Source organism: Callospermophilus lateralis, chromosome 7 (assembly GCF_048772815.1).
Source record: "Callospermophilus lateralis isolate mCalLat2 chromosome 7, mCalLat2.hap1, whole genome shotgun sequence".
Taxonomy (NCBI): Eukaryota; Metazoa; Chordata; class Mammalia; order Rodentia; family Sciuridae; genus Callospermophilus; species Callospermophilus lateralis.
Genome location: NC_135311.1, coordinates 4,809,172 through 4,834,116, shown reverse-complemented (window position 1 = coordinate 4,834,116; position 24,945 = coordinate 4,809,172). Strand labels below are relative to the sequence as shown.

At 39.7% G+C, this 24,945-nt stretch overlaps 1 long non-coding RNA gene across 1 annotated transcript in view; it reads left to right on the top strand.

Annotated features, from left to right (window-relative positions):
- Nucleotides 1–21,512, top strand: part of LOC143403562 (uncharacterized) — a 46,329-nt gene extending 24,817 nt beyond the window's left edge. Inside the window, exon 2 of the long non-coding RNA XR_013091875.1 lies at nt 21,146–21,512. This is a non-coding gene — a long non-coding RNA (uncharacterized LOC143403562). The remainder of the gene's footprint in view (nt 1–21,145) is intronic.
- The last annotated feature ends 3,433 nt before the right edge of the window (nt 21,513–24,945 follow it).

Below are 24,945 nucleotides of genomic sequence, written 5' to 3'. Positions count from 1 at the left end.
TCCCCCTCTTACCCACTAGATTCTTCTCTCTCTCCACTCCTATCTCCTTCTAGATTGACTGAATGTTATAATTCTTGAATTGAATGTTATAATTGAATGCTATAATTCTCTCTCTCCTTTTAGATTGATTGAATGTTATAATTCTTTCATCTCTATTACTTTTTAAACTAGAAATAAAGAACAGTTTGTTCCTTTAGTACGGTGCTCATTTATTGAATATTTTATACAATTTGCCAATTTTATTTTGAAAAATTTACTTACTCTGGTGGAGTTTGGAAAGAAGAGGTGGAGGAGAATATCCAATTTTATGAGGATTCAACGCTGATAGATAGTGCTGAAAAGGATGCTATGCACCTTCACACCCGAGCATCTCTGTGATGTTGGGCATTTGCAATTCAATTTTAATAATTTCTCTATCCCTGTGTCTTTAAGATGTTGGAAAGGAACACAGCTGATTTGAAGCTCTGCATGAGAGGAATTAAACCACAGTCTATTTGAACTGGAAGGTCATTGTGTCCAGTGTGCCACTTCTGGCCACATTACGAATATTGAAGGAAGATTTTCCTCTCCCTCACAGCCTCCTCGAAAGCTGTAGGAAGTGCAGGGAATCCCGTCAACCTCGGGGACTAGTACATGAGGACAGAGATGACCAGTGATCACGGGAGACGTCGACTTTGGTAATAAGAGGGGCCTGGTTAGGTTTTCCTCTTCTCTCCATATTATGCAGGTGTTACCTGTGGGATAGCACTTTTAAAAAATTGGTTGTTTTTAATTATATAAGACAGTAGAATTTATTTTAAAATAATTGTACAAGCATGGACTATATCTTATTCTAGTTAGGACCCCATTCTTCTGGATGTACATGATGACGGGATTCACTGTGGTATATTCATATATACACATAGAAAAACTATGTCACATTCATTTCACCCTCTTTCCTATCCCTGCTTCTCTTCCCTTTATTCAGTTGGTTAGACAAAGGGGAATATCTATATTCCCCTCTGCCTCCTTATTGTGGCTTAGCATCCACATATCAGCTAAAACATTCAACCTTTGATTTTTTGGGGATTGGCTTATTTCCCTTAGCATGATATTCTCCAGATCCATCCATTATCCATCATTTTTCTTTATGGCTGAATAATGCTTCATTGTATACATATACTTCATTGTGTGTGTGTATATATATATACACCATCATTTCTTTATCCATTTATTTGTTGAAAGGACACCTAGATTGGTTGCTATAGCTTAGCTATTGTGAATTAAGTTGCTATAGACATTGATATGACTACATTATAGTATGCTGATTTTAAAACCTTTGGAAATAAATTGAGGAGTCAGAGTTGGGTCATATGATGGCTCCATTCCAAGTTTTCCAAGGAATCTCCATACTGCTTTCCAGAGTGGTTGCATAAATTTGCAGTCCCACCAGCAATTTATGAGTGTACATTTTCCTCTACCTCCTTGCCCACATTTATTGTTATTTGTATTCTTGATGATTGCCATTACGATGGTAATGGGATGGAATCTCAGTGTAGTGTTAATTTACATTTCTCTAATTACTAGAGATGTTGAAAATTTTTTCATATATTTGTTGACTATTCATATTTCTTCTGTGAAGCATCTGTTCAGTTCCTTTGCCCATTTATTAATTGGGTTATTTGTAGTTTTGGTGTTAGTTTTTTGAGTTCTTTGTATATCCTGGAGATTAATGCTGTATTTGAGGTACAGGTGGCAAAGATCCTCTCATTCTGTAGGCTCTCTTCATGATCTTGTTTGTTTCCTTTGCTGTGAAGGAGCTTTTTAGTTTGATGCCATCCCATTTATTGAATATCGATTTCATTTCTTGCACTTTAGAGTTTTATTAAGGAAGTTGAGCCAATATGTTGGAGTGTTGGACCTACATTTTCTTCTAGTAGGCAGTGTTTCTGGTCTAATTTCTAGGTCCTTGATCCACTTTGAGTTTTGTGCAGGGTGAGAGAGAGGGGTTCAATTTCAATCTACTACATATGGATTTTTAGTTTTCCCAGCACCATTTGTTGAAGAGGCTATCTTTACTCCTCTATATGTTTATGGCGCATGCATCTAATATGAGATAACTGTATTTATGTGGGTCTGTCTCTGTATCTTCTACTCTGTTCCATTGTTACTAATGTCTGTTTTGGTGCCAATACCATATTGTTTTGTTACTATAGCTCCTTAGTATAATTTAAAGTCTGGTATCGGGATGTCTCTTGCTTCACTTTTCTCACTGAGGATTGTGTTGACTATGCTGGGCCTCTGGTTTTTCCAAATGAATTTCATGATTGCCTTTTCTATTTCTATGAAGAATGTCACTGGAATTTTGAATGGAATTGCATTGAATCTGTATAGCACTTCTGGTAGAACAGCTATTTTGATAATGTTGATTCTGCCTATCAAAGAACATGGGTCTTTCCATCCTCTAAGGTCGTCTTCCTCTATTTCTTAATGTTTTATAGTTTTCATTGTAAAGGTCCTTCACCTCTTTGTTAGACTTATTTACAACTTTTTTTTTTTTTTTAGGCTATGAAATGGTATGGTTTTCTTAATTTCTCTTTCAACTGATTCATGGTTGTAGTATAGGAACATAATTTTCTGGATGTTATTTTTGTATCCTACTTTACTGAATTCATTTAAGTTCTACAAGTTTTTCTGGTGGAGTCTTTTTTTGGGGTCTTCTACATGTAGTATCATGTTGTTGACAGAGGTAGTTTGGGTTTTTGTTTTTCTTATTCATAATCTCTAATTTCTTTTGCCTGATTGCTCAGCTAGAGTTTCAAGGACTATTGCTGGGAGCCATTAGCCAAGTAGGTATGACAATTTCCTTGCCAGCGTACCCCCATGTTTCTTAGTGGAAGGACTCCTGGAAGGTGACCTTGCTCAAGGACCAGGGCAGATCCGTGTTTAGGGTGTTCCTGGTTTAGGATAATCCGAGTTTAGGGCATTCCCGGTTTAGAATAGGGCGTATCCTGCTGCCTGAGTTCCCCTTGAGTTCTCACGGGATTCAGAATATATTTGGGAGACAGAAGCCCAGTGGCGTGGATTTGGGCAGAGAACGTGGATTTCCCCAGAACGTGTTTGTAGACAGCCAGTGTGAGATCGGGAATAAAGAATTGCTGTTTGAATCTACAAAGCTGTGAGTGGCTCATGATTTGTGCCCAGCCAGACTGCGGCATCTGGTGGCCCGTACGGGGAACATCTAAAACTTGGAGGTAAGTGAAATTACTCACCCCTGAAGGAGAGCGAAAGAATGGGTGAGCATTTCAAAAAACAATGTGTTCTTGTTCTAATTTATTTTGTTTTTATTTCAAGTTGCCTCTTCCTAGAACTTTCTCAGACAAACTGGGGAAAATGGTTGACTCAAAGTTTGAAGTTGTTTGCCTCCGAGGAAGAGAAATTGTTAGAGAAAGGAGGCAACCCAGTAAGACCAAGAACAATTAGGGCATATGTTGATACAATACAAAGATGTAGCCCATGGCTTTTTAAAGACGAGTTATTAAATATATCAATGGGACCATCATGGTATCCTGTAGAAGGATTTTTCTTCAACAAGAAAGAGATGGCTAGTTCTGTTTACTACGCTTGTCTAAGATCTTGGTTTTTACAGACATCTGATTAATTTACAAAGCTAAAGTGTTAAAATATCAACCACTAAATATAAAATCAAGTATTCTTTACTTATTAAGTTCCTTAAGGTAATATATTTAAACATTATGTGTGTATTCATAAATTGGTGAATGGAAAAAAGCATCCTAGTTAATCACTGTCGCAGATGTAAGAATGGCCAAGCTGGAGTTCTGGATATCAGCTGTTATGAATTTGAGTCAAATCATCTTCTTTTCGATCTGTAGAAATCGTTTTAGTTAGTCTTTCTGGAATCCAAATTGGTTGCTGTTCTCCCTGTGGAAAAACACAAACAGAGCCCCGACTCCAGACAATCACTGAGTCAGGACCTTTCCATTGTCCTGTTAGAATATTTTTCCAAAGTACCTTAGGCTTATGTACATTTTTTGGATACATATGCCTTTCCGCAGCACTAAGTCCTGATGAATCCAAATTTAAAAAGTTTAGAGTAAAAAGCGTTATTTTAAGTTTATTTTTGGGGGATATATACCCCTTTCCAATTCCCTCTTTTTGCTTTAATAAGTACGTTTTAATAGTTTGATGAGCTCTTTCAACTATGCCTTGTCCCTGTGGATTGTATGGGATTCCTGTTATATGAGTAATACCAAATGATGAGCAAAATTGTTTAAAAGAGGTAGAAGTATAACCAGGACCATTATCGGTTTTTAATGCCGATCTATGTTGAGAAGACGCGGTGAAAGTAGGTATCCTTGTCTTTTTGTTTTTGGAAGGAATGCTTTCAATTTTTCTTTTAGAATAATGTTGGCCTTGGGTGTTGAGGACCACAGCCGAGTCGGGATGATGCATGGCATTTTTGCCAGAAGTAGTGGTTAAGAGGTGACGCCAGCGAGCCATTAAGATGATGACTTTTGACTTCTCACGGAGTTCCTGTTGAGTTCCGGTTGAGCTCTCGCGGGGTTTCCTGAAGAGTTCGCATTGGTTGGGGAAGTGCCAGAGGAGGGATTTCCGATTGGTGGTTCCTGGAGGAGCCATGTGGCATTCGGGAGAGTTCCTGGGGAGCGTGTGTGGAGTTCAGAAATAGTTTGTTCCTCTTGAGTGGCTCGTGATTTGTGCCCAGCCAGACTGCGGCACTTGGGTTTATCATATAGCTTTTACAATGTTTGGGTATATTCCATTTATCCCTATTTTTTTCTAGAGTTTTAAACATGAATGGATGCTGTATTTTTCTGCATCTATTGAGGTAATCATTGTCTTTAAGCTTATTTATGTGATAAATTACATTATTGACTTCCATATGTTGAACCAAACTTGCATCACTGGGATCATGGTGTACTATCTTTTTAATGTGCTTTTATGTGATTTGGCGATATTTTATGAAGAAATTTTGAATCTATGTTCATCAGGCATGTGGTTTGAAATTTTCTTGTTTGTTGTGTCTTTGTCTGGTTTTGGTATCAGGGTGATACCGGCTTGATAGAATGTGTTTGGAAGATTCCCTCCTTTTCTATTTCATGGAGTAATTTGTGGAGGATTGGCACTAGTTCTTTAATAATCTGGTAGAACTCTGCTTAGCATCCTTCTGGTCCTGGACTTTTATTTGTTGATAGGCTTCTGATGGAATCTGTTTAAATTTAAAATTTTCTATGTCCTCATTCACTTTGGGTAGGTTGTATGTCTCTAGAAGTTTGCCATGTCTTCAAGATTTTCTAGCTTATAGGGGTATAAATTTTCAGAATGGTTTCTGATTATTCTTTATGTTCAGTAATGTTTCTGGTGATATTTCCTTTTTAATCCTGGCTTTTAACAATTTGAGCTTTTTAAATTTCTTTTTGTTAACTTAGCTAAGGATTTACCAATTTTGTTAATTTTTTCAACTTTTTGTTTCATTGATTTAAAAAAAAAATTTTTTGAATATTAATTCCAAATTGATTTTTTTAGCTCTGATTTTAATTATTTCTTATCTTCTACTGCTTTTGCTATTGGCTTGTTCCTTTTCTAGGGCTTTGAGATGTAATGTTAGGTTATTACTGGGTATCTTTCTATTTTAATGAATGAATTAATGCTCTAAACTTTCCTCTTAGAACCAACTTCATAGTGTCCCAGAAATTTTGATATGCTGTATATTCTCATTTGTTTCTAAGTATTTTTTAATTTTACCCCTTATTTCCTTTGCTATCCATTTATTATTCAATAATGAATTATTTAGTCTCCAAGTGTTAGAGTAATTTTTATTTTTTATCTTAGCACAGATTTCTAATTTCATTCGATTATATGATACAAAGCAGCATGTAATCTCTATTTTTTTTGTATTTGCTAAGAGTTGCTTTGTGTCTAAGATGTGGTCTGTTTTAGAAAATGTTCCATGTGCTGCTGAAAAGAAAGTGCATTCAGTTTTGTATGAAATACTCTGTTAATTCTAAATTTTTAATTGTATTTTTTAGTTTTGTAGCTTCTTTAATAAGTTTTTGTTTAGACCTAGGTAGTGATGAGAGAGATATGCTAAAGCCAACCAGTATTATGGTGTTGTGGTCTATTTGATTCTTGAGAAGAGTTTCTTTGATGTACACAGATCCTCCATTGTTTGGGACATAGATGTTTATGATTATTATTTCCTGTTGTAGGATTCCCTTAAGCAGCATGAAGTGGCCTGTTTCATCTCTTTTTGACTAACTTTGCTGGAAGTCAACTGTAAATGATATGATTAGAAACCCTGCTTGTTTACGAGATCCATGTGAGGAATGGTTTTTGCATTCATCTTCAGTCTGTTGGAGTCTTTTTCTCTGAGGTGAGTCTCTTGGAGACAGTGTATTGTTGGATCTTGTTTTTTAGTCCAGTTTGCGAGCCCGTGTCTTTTAGTTGATTAGTTTAGTCCATTAACATTTAGTGTTATTGAGAGATGATATTTATCTCCTGTCATTTTGATATATTTCCAGTTTTTAACTTAAATTATATTTCCCTTTGCTTAACTGTTTACCTTGTTCTCCAGTTCATCATCATCTTCATTTGTTCTTCGATAAATGCTTTATTGAGTATGTTTTGCAGTGTAGGCTTTCTAGTTGTGAATTCTTTTAACTTTTGTTCATCATGAAAGGCTTTTATTTTATCTTCAATTCTGAAGCTTAGTTTTGCCGTATATAGTATATTCTTAGTTGGTGTCCATTTACTTTCAGAGCTTGGTATATAGTATTTTAAGACCTCTTGGATTTTTAGGGTCTAGGTTGAAAAATCAGTTGAGATCTGAATTGGTTTACCTCGAAATATGACTAGTTATTTTTCTCTAGCAGCTTTCAAAATTCTAACCTTATTCTGTATGTTAGGCAATTTTATAATAATGTGCCTTGGAGTGATCAGTTGTAATTTTGTATATTTGGAGTACTTTCTGCCTCCTGTATTTGATTTTCTATTTCATTTTTAAGGTTTGGAAAATTTTCTAATATTGAAAAGTTTGTGAACTCCTTTAGTTTATATTTCATAGCCTTCCTTCATCCCTATGAATCTTGGCCTTTTAATGTTATCCCATATTTTTAAAATTCTGTTCATGGTCTCTTAACACCATTTCTCTATGATCAAATTTATTTTCATGATTATATATGTTGCCTTCATTGGGTGATTCTTAATTTCTTTCATTTTGAGGATTTTTGTTTGATTCTTCTTCAGGATCTCTATCTCCTGATTAGGGAGTTCTTTTACTTCTTGAATTTTCTCTGGTTTCACTCCTTAACCTCATCTTTTACCTCAGATCAATTTAACTGTGAACTTTCTAAGTTCCTTCTGATATTTTCTCTACTGTGGCGTCAGTGGATTCTGTTGAGACATTCTGGGTTGTCTGGGATTTTTTTCCCTTGACTTTTTATATTTTTTTGTGTTTATTCATCTATTTGAAAGGATCTGAGGAGCAAAGTTTCTACTCTATAAACTTAATGTCCTTGTTTGTTTCTAGTACCAAATAATAGTAATGACCCGTGTTAAAAATATATAGCAATAAACTAAGCTCTTAATTCCTTTTATGACATCTACAATGTTGATTGGCATAATAAACAGAATTGACAGAATCATTAATTTCCATCAGTGAGTAGTGATTATGAATTATGTCTAGCATAAAATCACACAATAGTTGTGATCTTTGACTTCTGTAGTGTTATTCCTACTGCATTAGTGGTGGGGTCTGGCATTGTGTGTACCAATTTGTACTAAGAGATGTTAAGAATAGAGTTAATAGGAAATATGAAGAGATAGGAGGGTAGAAAGTGTTTGCAATTTCAATAGGTGACTGTGGAAGATACAAAAGTGGTGTGGGATGAGATGGTTTTGCAGAGGGGTGGGAAAAGTATAAGTAAAAAATTAAAAGAAGAGAAGAAGAAAGAATAATAGAATGTGGCTGTTAGGAAGAGAAAATGGAGAAAGAGAAACAAGGGGAACAGAATAGTGAAGACAATATAAAACCAAATCAAAATACATTAATCAAAACCCCAACCGTTAACAGACTACCTGGACCGTGTCTCTGAGCCGTTAACAGATGGAGCTGGGAAAATGCTAGAATTGAGAAAACAGAATTTTTTGTGTCTGAGCCAGGCCTGTTTTCTTGGCTCTGAATTCTTGGCTCCCGTATCTGCCGGCTGCTGCAGTGTTTGGCTAGCCATGGCTCCTGCTTGGCTCGCCGTGAACTACGGTCAAACACGGGCATCCATTGTGCACCAGTTTGTTGTGTCCCACGGCCTCTGATCCACCTGGGGCAGGGTGCTCCTCCAGTCTCAGGGTTTTCTGCACTGGGGCGTCTGTTGCGTTTCTCCACTTTCTCTGTCCTTGTGTATTAAGGCCACTGCTCCTGCAAGCAGCTTGACTTCATTATTGACCCCTTTTCCTTTGCTTGACTCCTGGGTCACTGGGCTATGGGAAAGGAAGTTTCCCTCTTCCTCTGCCATCTTCCTTTGTCCCATCTCTGTTAGTTTTTGATACATTTTTTTTTCTTAGACATTCTGACCATTTTTGTGGTTGCATTATAAATGTAAATAATAGTGGGATGCATTCTGCCATTTTCACACTTGCACACAACATAATTGAATCCATCTCCTTTCCTTTACCTTCCTTTTGCTCCTCTCCCCCTCCCCTGATCTTTTTTTTCTCTCTACTGGTCTCCCCTGTATTATTTTAATTAGCACATTATGATCATATATGGGAGGTTCACTGTGGCATGTTCATACATGGACATAGCATACCTTGATAGATCTGATCCCCTAGTACCCCTTACCCTCCTCTCCTCAATCCCCTTCCTCTACTCTATTGGTCTTCCATTTTTGTAAGATCCCTTTTGTTAATTCCTTTTATTATTATTATTTATTTATTTAGCTAATGCTCCAGAGATTGTAACCTATATCCTTGAGTTACTACAATCTAATAAATGTTAGTACCTCTACTCCTGCTCAGAAACTCCCAGGAACCCTAGTGTGCTGACAGTCTCGGGCTCTGGTCATGCAGGTAATGACAAGCATACTTCAGGCCTCACATCCTTATTAGCAAACTGGGGGAACGTGTTGACATGATTCACATCCAGCTGCCTTTGCTCTTTATTTCTTCCTCTCCTCTGGTGGGTTTCCCTCAGCTCTGCTTTAGGCCCATCCCGGAGGGGGACTGTTGTGAAGGGGAAGTTCATTTTTGGCCTCCACCCCTACGCTCAGCCAATCATCGTGTTTGGGCTTCTGTTCTCTGACAATTGGCTACAAGGAACGCCTTACTAGCCAGGGGGAGCTGTCTGCGATAGGAGTCAATACTGACTGGGTGATCCAAGCAGCGGCTCCCAGGAATGACCTGGTGCCTGAGGAGGGGTCCTGCTTATCATGAACTTTTGCTTTGAAGGGCGTGGGCACTAAACCCGAAGAAACATCAGCATCTTCCTATGTCGAGGAAAGCAGCCACCGTTTGGGAATGCATGTGCTGCTGTGTGTCAATGCGACCCAGATTTAGGTAAATGAGTCACAAGTTTTGGATCATGTTTTGGGTGTGTCACGAGGAATCACTTCCTGCTGGGGAAAGTCCCTTGGTGTGTCCAAGAGTCCATGTGACAACTGTGGACTTACTGGTGATCTTACTTACAGGTGTCTGTTCAAGCTGTTGAAGGAGGTAGCTTTATTCCCGGGCAGTTATGAAAACTGCTGACTTCACGTAAAGCTCCGAGCTTCCTTACAAGGAAGGCCGTCGGGTACCTTGTTTCCTGAGTGGGAGTTTAGATGACTCAGTGCTTCTAAGCCCTGCCCCGTGCTCAGTGGGAGAGCAAAGCCAGGGAGTGGGCGCGGGCTTCCTTCTTCCTATGGTCCTGCTCACATTTCTTCTCCCTTTGGAAACTCTATCCTAGGAAAGGTTTTGATGATCTCACGAGATCAATTAAATTCAGTGTGGAGTGGAAACGAAAGGCTGGGGATAGAGATTTTGAGTTGGTGCTGGAGGAGAGCGTGGGCTGTCCTCAGTGCTCTTCTCTGGTTGAAGAAAGGTGGCTGAGGAAGAGACGGAGGAAGCAGGAACTAGTGGGGCTGATGGCAGGGAAACTCCTGTCAGAAGCTGCTGATCCGCCACTGCCTGGCAGGACCCTGGAGCTCTGTACCAAGTAGCCCATGGTGTTGTCTGCCTGGCCCCACCACTACCCTGTAGCCACCGAAAGGCAGGTTCCGCCTCTTGCAAAGCACATGTTCATCTCATTAAGTATTAAATTAATATATGAAACATTTCTCTTTATAAGTAGTAAAAATATTTAAATTACTAAAAAGAAAAGGCTTCAAGTAATCGCTCTAGAGGAGACTAAGGATGGAGTAACCACATGATCATTATTTAAATACCTGAATTAAAATAGCAAATATATTGGTGCTTACAATGACTGAGTAAAGCGGTTACTCAGAGACTAGGTTTTTCAGATGGGACAGGAAGTCCTTGTATAGGTGTCCTTCTGAAGTTGAAGGGGTAGGAAGAGTCATTTGGGGGTAATTCTGTGAGAAGGAGCAGCGTAAGGGCGTATTGGAGAGCTGTCAGGAGAACTTGGTCAGGTGCTGACCAGGGATTGGGTATTGGAGATCGGCAGGGCAGGAGACCTGGGTCCTGGTGAATCTCAGGTAGCCACAGTGGGGCAGGCTTGATTAAGACTGCCAAGCCCAGAGAATGTTGGTGCTCTATTTGGAGGAAAACAACCTGTAAAAATATGGTTCTGGTAAATTACATGAGCATCAACTAAGGAATTAACTTGAAATCAATTTTTAAAAATAATTTCTTAAAGAGCAGGGGAAAATCCCCCCTTTTGTTCTGACTTGAAATGATTGTTGTAAAAATTTCTACTTGAGGGAAAGGCCATTAAATAAGAATACTTAATTGAAAGCATTAGCCAAGCTCTAGAGGTCTTAGTCTAGAGGTAAATTTTAGTAAAAGACAATCACTTGAATATTAATCATGGCTCAGATTTTGTGGCCAGGACTGTGACAGGGTGCTGACCCTACTTGTTCACATTTTGTAAATTTGGTCTCACATGGTTTTGGTATTTGTCTGCCTTCTGTACTACCTCCCAGGAAAGAAATCAGAATTTTGTTGTTCAGTGCATACTAATGTTTTATCTTAGGACAGGAGAGTGTGTGTGTTTATGTTTAAACAAATATTCACATATGTTAATCTTTTTCTCTCTAGATGTTTTCAGCTTTATATTCTATTTGCCATGCAGATTTGAACAGGACAGACTCTATGCAAATTATAAGAAAGAAAAAACTTGTAATAACTCGTCCTTCTGGGCAATATCATATTATAGTGTGTGTGTGTGTGTGTGTGTGTGTGTGTGTGTCTTTTGTAAAAGGAGAATAAACGGTAAGGAATTATTGATCTAAAAGCTGTGGTCTTGGTAATCGGTGTTGGAGTCATTTGTGTCTAGTTTTAGGTGACAGATGTCTAAGGAGAGAGTCCCCGCGTCACAGCCTCGTTAGTGATCATTGGAAAGAGCACGGGGCTAAGGGAAGTGGAGCGGAGGTCATGATTGATTGGGAGAGAGGTCAGGGGGGCCAGGTGTCCAGTAGGTCAGGGAACATGGCCAGGATGGGGACAGGGTGCTGACCTCATTCACTCAAGCACCACCTTGGTTTCCAACTGGGACAGGCCCTGGGAAGGCCAGGTGATGCCGGGATTCAGGCACGTGTCTTGCTGAGCACATCCCCAGGGGACAGGGTCGAGGCAGGACACTTCCAGGAACAGGGGGTGTCAGGTCTCTGAGTTCCCGGCGGGTTACAGTGGGGTTGCCCACTGTTTCAAAAGCCTAGGTGCGCACGGTCCTACCCCAGTCGGGTTCTCGGCGGGCAGTGCTGGACCACCTCCATTCCACACTGGCTTGAGAGAATCATAGAGTCTGGTGGGAGGAGAGGAGGTGTTACACTTGGCTTTAGGAAAGTGTTTGATTTAATTTATAAGGATCCAAATTGTGTAGATCTGCTTCATGTTATTTCGTCAATGGAAGCATCATGTGGTGGTGGTAGGTTATTTGCTTTTTTTTGTAAAATTGTATTGAAATTCAAGAGAAAATAAAATGGGAAATGAAAAAAGTAATGAAGTCATACTTAAAACGTTTGTAGAGATGAGACTTAGAAAACATGTTGGCACGGTTCCTGCCCTCCAAGGAGACACGTGGAGCCGACATTGTCTTTCTTGGGACAACTTCTCTAACATGAGTAGACACTTGCTTGCATAAGCCCAATGGCAGCACTTTAGAAAAACAAAACAAAACAAAAACTGGTTGCATCAGCCGCAGGAGAAGAGGCAACTTTCCCAAACAATAAGATGATTGTAGAGGGACACTCCTTCAGGAGAGACGCCAACACTCAACTACTGAGCTCTGTGTAATCATCCCTTTTTTTTTTTTTTTTCGGGTATCTGCTTTGATTTCTTAACACTTTCTTCATGACCCTGTGGATTCCACACCTTTCCCTGAGACACTGCAGCCCTGGAAACCACCTCCTGCACTACCATCTGGAACCAGGGCCCTCCAAACAGCCCGATTGTGCTGCACCAGCGTGAACAGTGTCAGCAAAGTCCCCTCTGTGCAGCAACACACACTGTCAGAAGAGCCCCCCAAGAGTTCAGCCAACCCCTGGAAACTTTCACAACATGAAACACAAATGTTTCTCCCCAGCCCAGGGGTTCCGCATTTTACTAGCATGCTTTTATTTATCTATTTTTTGGTGCCCTTGCTAACCTTCACCCCTACCCTGCCTGGAATGCCATGTGACAGAAAAGTGGCTGCTCTTCAGAAATGGTTACACTGCTCCTCTCTAAACAAGAGCCACCCTGATTCCAAGTCTCTCTCCTAAGGCTGAAGATAGAGGAACAAAGACAGCCCTTTATGTGCCCTTCCTCTATGATAGGTGGGGATTTCTATCCCCTGGGCACTGAACCTTCCTTCCTCTCAATGTTAGGAATAAAGAACATGCTTTATGGTTGAATGCAAATTCAGTTTCTCTTATTTTATTCCCATTAAGTAAATAAAAACCCTGCTTTTATTTTGGCAACTGTAGCTGATCAGTGTTTTATTTTTGTGGTAGTGGTTAGTGTGTGTGTGTGTGTGTGTGTGTGTGTGTGTGTGTGAGAGAGAGAGAGAGAGAGAGAGAGAGAGAGAGAGAAAGAGAGAGAGAGAGAGAGAGAGAGAAAGAGAGAGAGAGAGAGAGAGAGAGAGAGAGAGAGAGAGAGAGAATCTTTTCCCCCATTTCTTGGAGTTTTAGGTTCTTAAGTGTTTCATGCATCTTGCTTAAATTGGATCTATATAATTGCCACCGTCCGGCTGCAGCAAAATAACCAGGGGGTGACGAACAACTTGTGTACATTGTTGCAGCAGGAGTGGGAGCCGTTTATTATAGGACAGGAGGGGTATATATACATTCCACACTGCTTATCTTAATTAACATAAACTAGATACAGCAGTCAACCAATAAGGACTCTCCACACTTAATGGCTCGCTGGCACCATCTCACAAACCACTCCCCCTGGCAAAATGCCAGGAGCCATCCTGACTTGTTTACAGACTCTAACATATAATGGTTTAAAACAACCTTTTCTCATTGCTTCAAATCCGTACACTACTGATTACACCCTGTGACCCTGGGCCAGTTTCTTTATCTTCTGAATTTCAGTTTCTCCCACTTCAAAGTCAGGACTATAATCCCTGCATCACAGACTTATTCCTTAAATGTGCACATTATAATGAGCTCATTAGGTGCCTTCCACTTAATGTTATTTTTCTGTTGCTATCATAGCTGTTGCTAACATTTTTTTGCTGTAGCGAGAATGTTAATTTAAAAAGACCAAATATAAAAAGTAGGGAAGATTCTTAGTCTTGGTTACCTTTCTCATCTTGTTTTCTTTCCCTTCTATTTTTTTCCCAGGTTGGGGAATCAGACCCAGTTTCTCATGCCTGCTAGGCAAGTACTCTATCAACTCAGTTTTCACCTCTACTTTAAGACTTATAGGGGTTTAGTGTGGGATCTTGCTCTGAGTCATGGCAGATATGAAAACAAGGGAGAAGAGGATTTAATGGGGGTCATTGGATGCAGCAGAACCATTAATTTCTCCCCTAAATGAACTTCAGTTCTGAATTGTACAGACATTAATCCTTGGCTCAAGATATTCTGTAACTAGAAACCAATCCACAACATTACAACTATCTTATATTTGATAAAGGGGCTAAAAATGTGCAATGGAGGAAGGATAGCATCTTCAACAAATGGTGCTGGGAAAACTGGAAATCCATATGCAACAAAATGAAACTGAATTCCTTTCTCTCATCATGCACAAAAGTTAACTCAAAATGGGTCAAGGAGCTTGATATCAAATCAGAGACATGGCATCTGATAGAAGAAAAAGTTGGCTACGATCTACATACTGTGGGGTTGGGCTCCAAATTCCTCAATAGGACACCCATAGCACAAGAGTTAATAACTAGAATCAACAAATGGGACTTACTCAAACTAAAAAGTTTTTTCTCAGCAAAAGAAACAATAAGAGAGGCAGATAGGGAGCCTACATCCTGGGAACAAATCTTTTCTCCTCGCACTTCAGATAGGGCCCTAATATCCAGAATATACAAAGAACTCAAAAAATTAAACAATAAGAAAACAAATAACCCAGTCAACAAATGGGCCAAGGACCTGAACAGACACTTCTCAGAGGAGGACATACAATCAATCAACAAGTACATGAAAAAATGCTCACCATCTCTAGCAGTCAGAGAAATGCAAATCAAAACCACCCTAAGATACCATCTCACTCCAGTAAGATTGGCAGCCATTATGAAGTCGAACAACAACAAGTGCTGGCGAGGATGTGGGGAAAAGGGTTCACTTGTACATTGCTGGTGGGACTGCAAATTGGTGCGGCCAATTTGGAAAGCAGTATGGAGATTTCTTGGAAAGCTCGGAATGGAACCACCATTTGACCCAGCTATTCCCCTTCTCAGTCTATTCCCTAAAGACCTAAAAAGAGCATGCTACAGGGACACTGCTACATCAATGTTCATAGCAGCACAATTCACAATAGCAAGACTGTGGAACCAACCTAGATGGCCTTCAATAGACGAATGGATAAAAAAAAATGTGGCATTTATACATAATGGAGTATTACTCTGCATTAAAAAATGACAAATCATAGAATTTGCAGGGAAATGGATGGCATTAGAGCAGATTATGCTAAGTGAAGCTAGCCAATCCCTAAAAAACAAATGCCAAATGTTTTCTTTGATATAAGGAGAGAACTAAGAACAGAGTAGGGACGAAGAGCATGAGAAGATTAACATTAAACAGGGATGAGAGGTGGGAGGGAAAGGGAGAGAGAAGGGAAATTGCATGGAAATGGAAGGAGACCCTCAGGGTTTTACAAAATTACATACAAGAGGAAGTGAGGGGAAAAGGAAAAAAAACAAGGGAGAGAAATGAATTACAGTAGATGAGGTAGAGAGAGAAGAGGGGAGGGGAGGGGAGGGGGGAGGGGGGATAGTAGAGGATAGGAAAGGCAGCAGAATACAACAGACACTAGTATGGCAATAGGTAAATCAATGGATGTGTAACCGATGTGATTCTGCAATCTGTATACGGGGTAAAAATGGGAGTTCATAACTCACTTGAATCAAAGTGTGAAATATGATATATCAAGAACTATGTAATGCTTTGAACAACCTACAATAAAAATTATAAAAAAAAAAGATATTCTGTAACTGCCGGTCCATACAAGGCTGAGCCATATTATTTTTAAAATAATATTTTGATTTTTATATGACCACTGAGAACTAGAATTGACAAATTGGGTCTACCTAAGTAGCAGCAGTTTATCCAATCCCCTACTCTTATCTTCCTGAAATTTGTGTTTATCATCTCATAGGTTTTCATTTCCTTGTTTTATTAACTTTATTTTACTATTTAATTGTTCAAAAACTTTGGGAAAGAAAGATTTTAATTACATGTAGCTTTCTGGGACATGCTTTTTTCATTAATATTATTTTGCAAAGATCTGTTCATATTGTTGCCTGTAACTGTACTGTAGTTTTTCTTTTTTTAATTGTAAATGATTTCCATCACATGACTATAGCACATTATACTCTTCTCAACAGAATTTAAGTTGCTTCTGGTTTGTCTCTTACAATCATGATGACATGAAATATTTCCACATAGGCAAATATTTTTTCCTTTAAATATACTGAGGAGTCAAATTTTGAGTTATAATTAATATTAATGTGTTTGCTCAATTTATGAGTCATTATTTCTCTCCCAAGTGGCTAAACTATTTCACACCCCATGAGTAATCCAAAAATATCCCACTAATGCATTCTCTTAAATATTTGACATGACTGAATCTAACTTTTTTATATTTATTTAATTGGTAAAAATAAATCTCATCACGCTCTTGATTCATACTGTATAAGTCATTTTGTTTGAGTATCACATTATATAGTAGCCATTTGTTTATCTGTGAAAAAAATTCTTATGCCTTTTACTTAAAATTTTTTCACAATGTTTTTCTTATATGTTGAGTAGGAGTTTATCAGCAGAAAAGCTACTCATTGAAATTAATTTGGGGACCTAACATGTTCTCCTGATGAGACATTTTAAACTACTCTTTTCAATTTCTGTAACATAGAAACAATATTTCTATTGCTTCTAGAGGGATAGTTTTTGTAATAAATTTCAATATTCTGAGCAAGTATCCTAATCTCTCCATAAGTAAAAGCCATTAATGGAGAATTCTTAATGTTCTAATCCCTTTTGTATTAAGTTTTTAAAATCTTTTTTTTTATCATGGAAAAATAACACAATCTTTCATTTAAAAACTATTTGTAAAACAATCCAGTAGCATTAAGTGCACGCATTTGCAGTGCCATGTAGCAATCACGGCTGTCCATTTCTGGAACCTTTTCCTATCACCCCAGACGGAAACTCTGCCTGTTAAATGGTAACTTCCCATTCCTCCTCCTCCTCCAGCCACTGGTCACCCCTGCACCGCATCCTGTTTCTATTACTATTTATTTTAATCGTTCAAAAACCCCAGGTATCTCATGTAAATGGAATCATACAAACTTTTTGTAACTGACTGTTCACTGGGCATAATGTCTGTGAGATTCCTCCGTGTTGCGACATGCATCAGAACTAACTTCCTCTTGGGGACTGAATGACATCCCATTATACCATACATCTCTATGGGGTAGGTCCCATGTGATGTTTCCGTATGCACGCACCTTGTGTGGCGTTGAAATCAGGGTAGACATATCTGTAACTTGGAGTCTCCTTTCTTCATGGTGAAAACATTCAGAATGTTTTCTTCTAGCTTTTTTTGAAATGTACATCACGTCATTGTTACTCTACTCCACCCTTGTTCCTCCTGTGATTTATTTCTCCTGTCACTTATTCTCCAGAGACCAATCTTTCCCCATCTCTTCCACCTCCCTGCTCTCCCCAGCTTCTGGTAAACCACTCTACCATTGACTTCTATGAGATCAACTTATTAGATTCCAAATATGAGTGAAATCATGTAGTATTTGTCTTTTTGTACATGTCTATTTAACGCAATGTCCCCTGGGTCTATCCTTATTGTCACAAGTGATAGGACTTTATCTTTTTTAATGGCCAAATGGTATTCCATCGCGCATATATATCACATTTACTGGAACCAGTCATCAAGAGGAAACTATTTTGAAAAGCAAAATAGAAAACAGAACTCATCTGTTATTATACCAGCTAGATATAATAACTTTTAACTAATTGTTACATTATTTTACATCTTTTTAATGAGTATGTTAGTCAAAATGCCATCATGCTTAAGTGTTTTATTATAATTTGAATATTTTTGATATTAAATAATCATCTAAAAAATTTTTTAACGGTCTTAAGATTTTCCCCATATATAGGTCCTATAATTTTTCTGTTTTAGCAAGATTATAAAAGAACGATGGCGAGTGAGTCCTACATTGAGGAATAAAAACAAAAGCAGTAATCAAGGGATCTTGCATTACTTACCATTTATCTGAACATGACAAGAATATTTTGCCATAATTCTTATTTCCTTATATTTTTTTCTTTCACATTTTATTGTTGAATCTTGATTTTCAGGGATTGTTTTCTTTAATCATATAGTAGTAAAACGTGAGATACAGTAAGTCAAGAATTGGAAAAAAAAATTAAAATTTTGTTCTTTCCTGTTTTAGTAATGGTTTATAGTAAAAACCCTTAGAAAATTGGCCAGTATTAGGATTGAATTCAGGGCTATTGAATTTTAAATATCATAAAGCTAAGTTCATTGGCGATGCAGATAGGTAAGACACGTGTGTGTGTGTGTGTGTGTGTGTGTGTGTGTGTGTGTGTGTGAAGTGTGCTACGCTTCATGTCTCAGGTCTGCCATGATTTGGGTGCCTATCTTCTCAGGATCAGCAGTTTTTTGGAGTGGGTTGAATTCGGAGGAAGAGTCTCGCAGTGTAACCCGCACTGTGTCATCTGACGCTGTTGTCCCACTGAGTCAGCTAATGCTCACATTTTGAATGGCGGAAGCTGGACGTTTTCAGATTTATGTTTGAGCTGTGATGTGAAGTAGGGGAGTGCCTGACCTGTTGAGTCGAGTCCCTTACTTTATCCTTTCTCCATGTGGCAAGTGTGAGGGTCCACAAGAGCCATCAGTGATGCCCTGGCCCAGGGTGCTGAGCAATGGCTCTGTCTGAGGTGTCACGGGCACGTCTTTGAGGTGTCAAAGCGTGTGATCGCCACAGGCTCTTCCTTCCTGTCAGAAGCAGCCACAGTTCTGGGAACCTCACTGACCTGCTGACCCGGGAGGACGAGACTCCAGGTTGACTCATGCTCCTGTGCTTTCTGGAGCTCAGCTGGTGACTGTTTCAAAGTTGAGTTTTTCCTGTTCCTTATTCTTCTGTTCTTTCTCCAATTAGAAAACAACATTCTTGGAAAGTTTCCTGATTATTTGGCCAAGACAAGGAAACTAGCAACAGCACTTTAAATGTTAATATGTGATATGTAGTTGGCCTTACAATTGCAGGAAGAATTAAAAGAAAGATCAAAGGACTAGTCCCTAAATTCACTGGTAACATGCCGTAAGTGAACAGAATACACCAAATTGAACAGAAAAGAGGGAAACACTGGGTAGTGACAGGATTACGTAGCAGGTGGAGGGAGCTGGAGAGCTTATGGAGAAGACAGCGTGTAAACAAATCTATGTCTTTCAAAGACTTAAAACCTGTTTGAAAAAAAAATGTGTGTGGGGGGGGAACCATTTGAAAAGAAAGAGAAAACCGACATGTAGGGGTCCTATTGTCTCTCTGATTTCAGACTTTCTTCTTTCCAAATTTACTCAATTACATGATGTTGTGGTTCTCGCATCTTGATCTATTCTGTAGTGAACATCGAGGGGACCACACAGGCGTGGTTCAGTAAGTAAATTCTGAATGAATGCTTGTGGTTTTTGTTCACTTGCTTCCATTTCCTTAATGTGGTGATGAAGAATACATTTTTAGAAATAAAAGTGCTCCAGGACACACCTTTGAGGGGAGAAAAATACCGAGGAGTCTGGATTCCACTCTGAAATCAAACTCTCTTGGGAGAGAAGTGCTTTTTTTGAGTGGAAAGAAGATAGCTTTAAAGAGGCCAAGATGTTTAGAAATCTGGGGTTCTACCCATTGAAAGCAAAAGGTTTAGGCTTGAACGGGATCAAGAGATGGTCCGGTGCAGTCATGATCCTAATTGAGAGGCAACTGTTATTTCAGAGAGAAAAACTCAAACCCAGGGAGGAGAGGTGACGTGCCCATGGTTGTCACCATGACTTGTTATGGCTTGTCAGAGAGATAATGGGACTAGCCTGCTGGTCATTTTCAGTTCTCCCCTTTAGCACATGAGCAAATTGTATGAAGAAAGTGGAGCTGGAAAAGGCGGCGACATTTTGATCAGCTAATGTGGAGCAAATATGTCAGGCAGCTTAAAGATTTAGGGGAGGCTAACGACAGGAAGGGATTATTGTCCTCATTCAAGAAAGAGGAACTTTGCTCCCCAGTCGGAATCCTCCCATCCTCCCCCTTCTTCCACCAGTTCCTGAAACTCAGCTAAGGCAGGGCCTCTGTATCAGGAGCACTGAGCTCAATGAGGAAGTCCTGGGTCAGAATTTTTCCCACTTGTTTTCAGAGCCCCTGCCAAGCCAGTTACAAGTGGATTTGCATTTTGGTTAGGAAATTGTTGGGCCAGCCCAGTTTTAGGCAGTTCAACTTCCCCCTGGGTGGAGCCCAGGCTTTATAAAGAGGTCCTCTGATGGATGGATACTATACTCCTGGTACTTGAGTTCTGATCCACTTTGGAGAACCTGGTGAGTCTATCTGACTTTTCTCGAGTTTATCTGACTTTTCTCTCTCTTTTTGTCTTATCAAGTGTTGAATTGAATCTGGAGACGGTGAGTTTGGTGGGTCCAAATTATGATTGTGGGACAGATGTTATTTAATGAAATTTACCCCTGGGGCATAATGATTTACTGTATTGATGTGTTTTTGTCTTGTAGATAGTTTGATATTCATAGAGAAAAAACCAAGATGATAGGAAAGATTTGTTTTGAAGAAAAGGACAGAATGAAGCATTTTTCTCTTTTTCGTATCTTTTTAGTGTCCCTTTTAAAGGTCTATTCAGATGTGAGACCCTTGAATTCTTCCAGAACGGCCCTGTACTCTGTATCCATGCCAGCCTACTGGGACTTTATATGAGATAATGATGGGGATTGCTTGTGACTGCCTTTCTTAAAGATTTTATTTTCATGAAAATGACATTATTTAATTCTTTGAAACAGATATTTTCTTAGTAAAAATTGCATGAGATAAAAGGAGGTTTCCCCAAGTCTGAAACAAATTACTAAAATAGAAGGGAGGAGTCACAAAGTCATACACGGGGAGTTGGGAGATTAAAGTATATTCTTGGAGAGAAAAATAATGTCCCTGATGTCGATAATCATTGCCTTGTTTCTCCGTAGGAATCCTTTTGTGAATACTGTCATATTTTTTTTTTTTTTTTAGATTCCGAGACTCTAGAAGGATGTCTTATCAACAGCAGCAGTGCAAGCAGCCCTGCCAGCCACCCCCAGTGTGCCCACCTCCAAAGTGCCCTGAGCCATGCCCACCCCCCAAGTGTCCGGAGCCATGCCCACCCCCCAAGTGTCCGGAGCCATGTCCACCTAGACAGTATCAGCAAAAATGCCCTCCTGTGCAGCCTCCTCCGCCCTGCCAGCAGAAGTGCCCACCCAAGAGCAAGTAACAGCTTCAAGATTCACTGAGATCATGACCAGACGAGGAAAGCTGGCTGCTCTAATTCCACAGCAACATCTTCATCTTCATCTTCAAAGCTTATCAAGCATACAGAACCTTCTTCTCTTCCTTTAGCCTACGTCTGCCTGTGATCCCTGCTGACAGTGAGGAGCATAGAGAGGACAGTGCCCGGCTGTGCCAGCATCCAGCCCTGCAGAAGGAAGAGCAGCCGTGCACCTGCTCGGTGCCATCAGAGGGTGTCTTCCCTGCCTGTCACCTGGGCAGGAGTTTCTACCATGTGGGCAACTGTAACTCTTCTTCCACTTTCTGAATAAAGCAACTTTATTTTTGGCGACAGGATAAGTGTTCTCTTTCTTTTAAAAGATGATTTCCATATTCAAACTCATGTCATGATCTTTGATTCCTGCTTGACTGTTTTGAGGGACAAATTATTTAACTCTTGAGAATTTCCATCTCTTTACTGTAAAGTGGGGAAACGGGTGTTAAAATCATGAACTAGTCTCTGGCATGAAATTGAATTTGTGCACGTCGCTTGGTTGGGACAATGCCTGACACCCAATTAGAAACTCAATAAGTGGGAGTTTATTAGCAGCAGCGAATCATCACTATTTATCTTACCACCACCACCACCATATTTGCTCCAGCAAGAAAGTGACTTCCACAGAAGTAGAAAATAAGACGTAAAAACTTTATTACTGTTTATTTTCTGACTCATTTTTTCTAAGTGATACTATTGCGGGTAAAGAGCTTTTAGGAATTGGTGGATGTCCTGCATAAAATTCAGCAGTCTTTAGAACACAGATTGTATGGAAGTCAAACTGTCAGACTCTCATGTGTGCCACCACCTTCTACTTCTCTCCCCCACTCCGCATCCCTCCCTCCCCTCCTTCTGGTACTGGGGATTGAATCCAGAGACACTTCACCACTGAGTTACATCCCCTGTCCTTTTTATTTCCTTCTGAGGCAGGGCCTCACTAAGTTGCTGAGGATGCTTTGAACTTGCAGTCCTCTGCCTCAGCCTCCCCAGTTGCTTGGATTACAGGCATGTGCCACCACGCTTGGCCATGTATGCCACATTCTTACTCCACCAACACAAAAGCATTCAGGGTCCTACCACTGTTGTTCACCTCTGAAATTACTTTCTAGGGTGTTCGGGCCCTACATTTGAAAAACATTGGTGTCTTCACTGTTTGTCTAGAATCTGCAAAGTTCCTGTCACTGTGCAGACAGTTTACTAAGGGTTTGGCCTCCTAGTCAAGTCAGCTCATGAAATGGGGGAACGTGGCTGCTTCTGCCACCCTTTCTCTCCAAGGAGCTTCCCCAGCCGCGGACGCAGAGATGCAGATCTTTGTGAAGACCCCATGGGTACAGACTGTCACCCCGGAGCTCGAGCCCAATGACACCATGGAGAATGTCAGAGCCAAAATTCAAGACCAGCAGAACACCCCAGCTGACCAGCTGCATCTGTGTCTGCAGGCAGATGCGGGAGGATGGCCGCGCTCTCAGATCACGACATCAAGAAAGAGTCCCCTGCACTTGGTGCTTCACCTGCGAGGTGGCAGCATGGCGCCTTCCCTGGGCCAACCTGCCCGGAGTCCAACTGGGAGAGACCATCTGTCGCAAGAGTTACGCCCGCCTGGGCCCCCAAGGGCTGTCAAGGGCCACAAGAAGAAGTGTGGCCACCCAGCCACCTCCGCCCCAAGAGGTCAATAAAACCGCTCCCCTGGCTCCTTTTCCCAAAGGGTGGCCTCCTCCCCAAGCCACGTATGGCCTTGGGACCTCAATAGAGTCTCCCTTACATTGACCAGAGGAGTTAAAAAAAAATGTGATTCTTTTCTTGTGGTCCCAAGTGTCCAAAATGGGAATCGAAATTGAATGAGAAAGATCGATCATGTTTCTAACTTCTCAGGGTAGGATAAATTTATTTTTGAATCACAAAACCTTGTCTATTATAACTCTTTGAGGACAGGTCTGAGTCTTGATTCTTCTGAGTAACACTTCCTTCCTCTGCCCAAGGATGCTTTCTTACGTCCCTAAGGGGTGTTTTAAAGAAAAGGATATTGAAAAAAAAATTATTATGCCGTTGATCCTGTGGCTCTTAAGGGTTTGGGAGAGGCCCGGGTGCTGAAGGCCTGGTCTCCAGCTGGTGGTACTACTGGGAGGTGGTGGAAACCTCGGGATGTGGGGCTCGGCTGGAGGAAGCCCTAGGTCACTCGGGGCATGTTCTTGAACAGTCTGTCTTGTCCTCTCTCTCTCTCTCTCTCTCTCTCTCTCCCTCCTTCCTGGCCACTATGAGGTAAGCAGCTGCCCTCTACCACCCTCTTCAGCTGTGATGTGTCCCTCAGCACAGGTCCCCAAACAAAGGATCCAGCTTCCCCTGGAAATTTAGAAATTTCATAAGGATTGTTTCAGAATGTGAATTTAAAAAGCTAGGAAAGAGATAAGAAGGTGCTAGGTATGGAAATGTATTTTAGTATGGAAAGTAAAAGGACAAAGAAATGTTTCTGGATGAGAAAGACTTTGTATGACAAGGTAAAAAGTTGTAGAATGTCGAAGTTGCAAAATGGTTTGTGGAGTGTAAATTTCAAAAAGTCTGTGTGTAATTAAATTGGTTATATGTAATTAGCACAATCAGTTTAAGTTCTTTAAGGTTTTCTCCTAAGGTCAAATATTAATGTACTGATATAAACCAAAGTTTAACCCTCTATGTGTTGAAGTAACAAAGATTTCTTAAAACATTAATCTGCTCTTATCTATGGAGATAATCTCTTATGTCTGTTAAGTCTTGTTATTTAGAGAAACTAGGCTTCAAGGAACTAGGGTTTGTAAAACTCTGGCTAAACAACAACTGTTGCTTTAGAGTATTACACTACACTACAATGCAGATTCTGAATTTTTCTTTAAAAGCCAAACTTGGTTAACATAAGAACATAAGTGTAATGGTGGTGCTGTTGCTGGCTTCTTTGTATACTAGATGTATTCATATCTTCCAAGTATACGAATCTTTAAAATATAAGGTTTAGAAGAATATTTTACCAAGTTGGTGCTCTTCAAACTAAATGTTGAAATAAATATTTGAGATTATAAAAATTGTGTTTCTTTATTCGTAGATATTATACAAATTCAACATATTTTTATTCTTCTTAATTTCATTTTATATTTTCCTTGCAAATTTTATAACTATTATCTGTTAATGCCTTGCAAAAAGTTAAAATTCTAATATAACAGCCTGAGTTAATTTGAGATAGTAGGCCATTACCTATAGGACAGACATGATGTAGGGTGACTTCCAGTACTAATACTGACACAAATTAATTAAAAGGGATAAATAAGCATAAAGTTATAGATGTTAATTTTAAAACCCAGGACTCCTACTTTAAGACTGGTGAAACTGGCTTGCTAGATGTTTAAAATCAAGATTTTGGGGGGTATACTAGGGATTGAGCCCAGGGGCATTCAACTAATGAGCCACCTCCCCAGCCCCAGCCCCCCACCCCCTACAACTATATATTTAATTGTAGATGGACACAATACCTTTATTTTATTTATTT